The sequence below is a fragment of the Pinus tabuliformis genome, chromosome 9 (assembly GCF_031772625.1).
Source record: "Pinus tabuliformis cultivar Carrire ecotype Pingquan chromosome 9, CPIR1, whole genome shotgun sequence".
Taxonomy (NCBI): domain Eukaryota; kingdom Viridiplantae; phylum Streptophyta; class Pinopsida; order Pinales; family Pinaceae; genus Pinus; species Pinus tabuliformis.
Window position 1 is genome coordinate 1,394,892,382 of NC_142307.1, and position 5,160 is coordinate 1,394,897,541.

General features: G+C 40.7%; 1 pseudogene; it reads left to right on the top strand.

Annotated features, from left to right (window-relative positions):
- Positions 1-2,027: 2,027 nt before the first annotated feature.
- Positions 2,028-3,020, top strand: LOC149153734 (putative mediator of RNA polymerase II transcription subunit 26b; annotated as a pseudogene).
- The last annotated feature ends 2,140 nt before the right edge of the window (positions 3,021-5,160 follow it).

The following is a 5,160-nucleotide window of genomic DNA, read 5'->3' on the forward strand; positions in this document are numbered from 1 at the left end:
CACCAACACTGGAACGCTTAGTGCAGTTCCCAAAAATCTTCCAAGTCTGGCGTGAAGCTCAGGTCTTCTGCTAGAGGAAGTGCTCTTGATGTTTTGAAGAGGGAAACCTTCAACCATGAAATGGAGGTCTCACCCCGCATAAAAGGGAGAACCTCAACCTGAAAAGGGAGGTCTCAACCTATGATGGTTTAAAGATTACTACCAACTCTGGAATGCTTAATGCAATCCCTGAAACTCTTCCAAAACTGGCAAGAATATGAAGTCTTCTGCTACAGGAAGTGTCCCCAATTCTTTGAAGAGGCATCACCAACTAAAGTAATGCTCAGGGGCATCTTTGTCTCTAGCTACAACTCTGAATCTAGTATGGCAGGTTGTGGCTTAGGCTCGCTTGATGTGGCTTTGAAGCTTGTATATGACCATCATTTCCCCCTCTATTAGATACAAGGTGAGAAGATGAAGCGATCTCAACTGCAAGACTTTTCAATATTCGAGAACAAATCCTGTTGTATGAGCGAAATATCTTCTTGGCTGTTGAAGCCCATTGCCAAGAAGCGATCCTTCCAAGATGAATCATTGTTCTTGCAGGATGTTTTTTTTTAAGCATATGTTTGAAGAATCACTGGTTTTATGACAGTGCTTACATGGATGAAGATCAAAATAGTGATCTTTCATATGGCCAACTCGGTCACAGTGTTGGCATTTGACAATCTGTTGTGGCTGTTGTGGAAGAGGGGTAGAATCTGGAACAGCTGAAGGTGAACTGTCATGAAGGAATCCAACACTCTGAAACTGAATGGGCTTTGAGTAGTCTAGAATGTGAAAGGACACGTCCTTGCCATATCCAAGACCAGTTCTGTGCTTGTTGTGGAAAATCTCTTCCCAAGGTCTGATGACCAACTTGGGAAGTGCAGACTGAATTTCTGCATCTGCATGTATAACTGTTGCTTCATTGGGTACTAAATCTGAATGAATTGTAACATTATTAACTTGTTGCTAATGGGTTGTTGTCTCAATGTTCTGAATAGAAACAGGTTCAGAATGCCGACTCCATTATTTTGATTCTTCTTGTTGTAGCTGAGATTCAAGCTCCAAAAATTCCACGTTCTCCTGTGTATATTCTAGACATGTTTTAATATCACAGAGAGTGTTCTTGCTAATTTTCATTGTATCATGATCAGAGGAATGTATCATAGTTTTCAAGAACTCTAATATTTCAGTAATTTGAGTCATATTCTTCATTGTCAAACTTACATTTAAAAAAAAAAAAACTAATCACAACTATGACCCAATGTAGAAAAGTAACACCCACTCACAGTACAAAGACATAGCAATATCCTCTATAAATGTGCACCAATTGACCAATGTGCAACCAACAAGCACCAATTACTGTAATGCATTCACAATCCATTACATAAGAATAAGAGTTCACTCATGACCAGCATATAGAATGCAATATGTTCCGACAATACAAACGACTAAACTTTCCTCCACAAAAGACTACTTTTAATTGCCAAAACAATCATTGCCTTCATACAGCCCACCAAACTCTTATGCAGTAGTTGAAGTAACAAGGAATCAAGGCAGTGAAGCATGGATCTACGTAGTGAAGCTCTTCTGGCCATCAAGCAATAGGACCAGAAAATCCAGTTGCAACCATGGCAGGTCATCGAATAGTAGTGATTGTGGGTGTCCTTCTATGGGCATAGAGATTTCGGTGAGAGCGCCCTCATTGTCGCTTTGGCTTGCAAACTCAAAGAAATTTGATGTGGCTGACTTTAGCAACCACAGAAAACATGGCCGAGTTCAAATGGTTTTTGTAGCAATGAGTTCTTTGGTTTTGGTTTCCAGAAAATAGCATGGCAGCTGCTAGGGTTTTGTATATGGTTTAGCTCCACAATGCCACCCTTTTCTTTCCCATTTTGAGTACTTTCCACACCAGAGCATGTCCAGTTTCAGTATTTTGTTATAGCTCGATAGCTAGACTTCAACTGCAGTTCCATGCAACTTTTGCATTGCCACGCATCAAAGAAGTTGATAGAATCAAAGACACTCTTTCAAACCCAGATGAGTCAGAAAATCAGCTATACGAGTCATTGAGAATATTGGAGTTAATGCAACTTTCTGTCGACATTCTAAAGGAAACTGCTATTGGCAGGATAGTGAATAGATTAAAGAAACACAGTTCAACGAGAATTCAGTCCATCACAAAGCAGCTAATCAGTGGTTGGAAAGATCTTATGGATGTATGGTTAAAGACTGTTGATGATGTTGTTGCGGCGGCTATAGGCACCTCTCCAGACTCAGTTTCACTAGAAGCTTTCAAAGATGATGATGGTCTACCTTCTCCTCCACTTGATGAGGGTGCCTTTTTAACAGCTCAGACCACATCAATAGAAATGTCTCAGTTCTTTGATGGAATGGATGAGGATGGAAATCTTCGAAATACCAATGGACATGACAAAGATGGAGATGCTGGTTATTTTGAAAAACAATGCACAGTGGCACCTTCGAGTAATGGCAAGCAGTCTATTCAATGGAGCAATGTTGTAAGGGAAGGTGCAATCAGTGGTAAACAAGGAACCCCAGGAGATAAAAAGGCAACAGGAGACACAAAGTCACATATTCAAAAGCAGAAGAATACTGATCATAGACATTCAATTAGTATTCCAAATGATGGAGCTGCCACTTCTATGCGTGTTAAGAATACAAGTGGAATGCCTCAGAGGAATGAACTTAGGGACAATGTCCGTCGGTGCAGTGATCCAATGAAGAATCAAATAAGGGATGCTTCTCTTCCACCTCGAAATAAGCCAACATATTCAGTTGATATATTTGTAAGGGTTGAAGCTTCTAAAAGAAAGCTTCAGGAATGATACCAACAAGCAGAAACTGCAAAGAGGCAACGAACTGTTCAAGTAATGGATCTGCAAGGCCTCCCTAAAAATGGGCGTAATCTTGTAAAACCATCGCAAGCTAAACTAGGGTCACAGAATAGGCAACGATTCATTAATCACATATAGGAATGTCATATTATCTGGGCCCGAGTAGTCTAGTATAAATTGCTTGAAATCATGATACACTGGTCATGCCTATTTTTCTGTGAGTCTGAAGCTTCCAATTGGAGTGGAGTGTATTTTGAGAACGGGAACTGCTTCAATTCATTTCTCAGGACTTCAAATAAAATCACAGAAAATGCACTAGGAGTATGGACTTGGAATTCGAATTTCAAAGAAAACGCCTTTTGAGAGCCAACGGTGTAAGCGGAGGCGAACGTGGAAAAACAGGTGGAATTACTGCATAGTTAAAATGCAGAGGTAACGTTTGAACGAGGAATGGAGAAAGAGCACAACTTCCATTGGTTTGCAGGAACAGGTCTGAGTGGGAGCATGAAACTGATAGAGAGTGTTAGAGCGTTGCATTGGTAGAGAGGGACAGGTTTGGCAATATTCCTCTTTGCAGTCACAGGGGCAAGTCTACTCACAACAGAGGAATGGCAGAGCTGATAGAGGTAACAACCTCTATTCTAAAAAATGCTCAGAAAGGCATAATCAGGAGGAGAGCATTGGTTTACAAAGGCCACAAAAACAGGTGGCTCACACTTGAGTAGGGCAGGAGATCGCCTGCTCTAATACCATGTTAAACACACACATGGCAGCAACAGAATATTAATGATAAGCAAGAGAGTGCACTTATTATTAACAAATGATATACGTTTATAGTACATGGTGTGACCCTTGGATTCATATTCCAAGTGGTTTCTTGGACTCCTTTTGGTTGTTCAACTTCCACACCAACCCTTAGAGGATAAGATGTCCAACAGAAACCACCAACAACGACAATGGTCCTCAAGGTACTATCAGCACAACTCACAGAATGTGAATAGAGGAACTGAAGTCGAACACCCGTGAAATCACTCAATCGAAAGCCAATGATGTGAAGTTGTCGTCAAGTGCGAAGAACTTTCCATTAGGGCATGCAAGCTCTAATGTATTGGACGGGAGTCTCTCTGTAAACTTCCCAGATAATGAGTTGAAGTCGACAGGAAGTGATCATGTCAAAGGAGGGGCCATAATGTATCCCACATCATCGACACGAGACAAAAGGATGCAAAATGATTTTGGATGATACAAAGAATCAGAGGTAAATGTAACTGCAGAAGGACAACTCTTGAACATATCAGGGACACGAATAGAAGTTTGGCAGCTTTTGGATCCATAGGGTCGGTGGTCATGATGATGTGGCAGAGATCACATGGAAGGAAAAAATGAACGGCCCAACCCAGGAAGGTCAACAATAAAAAGGAGGATGTCCCAACCTGACACGAAGCAAAAAGAGTGAGATGCCGACACAAGTGATTAGATTTCCAAATTTTCCGCCACAATTTCTGGTAGGTTCCCCAATTATTTTTAATTGCAATCTTGAAGGGGATAGCATATTCTTGCACTGTAAGTTCATCCTTCGGACTAATCCGACCTAGTAAGTTTAATGAGCCATAGGAAGGAGAAGCTCATGTTCGCCATGGTGACGAATCCAATGTCGTTTAATATTTTAACGAGTACAACAAAGGTGAAACTCAATATCTTTTTCATGTTTAGAGAGTTTGAAAAAGACACGGAAAAGAAAACTCGACATCGTCCCTTTTCGTACATTTTTGTCTCTCGAGCCCGAAAAGTTAGAAAATGATACTTGAGAGAACCGCTTGACCATTTCAGTCAAGGATTACCTTTTTCGTAAATAGTGCATCCCAGCCCGAAAAAGGGGTAAACTTACACTGCGCACGATGTTTTGCATCCATTAACAAGGTTGAAACGACAAGGGCTCGACTATCTTTTCATTTTTAAAGGGTCGAAAAAGAGCTTGAAAGCAGATCCCTTGTTTTTATTTTCTTTTAATGAGTCAAAAAGGGAAAAATACTCGGCGATCTTTTCATTTTTTATGAGTTAGAAAAGAGCTTAAAGATGACTCATCCTCGAGGAATGAGTGGTATAAAGGGTAGCAATTGGTTCCGACAATGGTGGAACTTATCAAAACATGTAATGGTCAAGAGGTTGGCTAATAAAACCACTCATCGTTGCGGTTCCTCAAGAAAGGAAAAAAACAACCAAGTGAAAGCATATGATCAGCTAAAGAGATGGTGGCGATGGAATAAAACAACCAAGG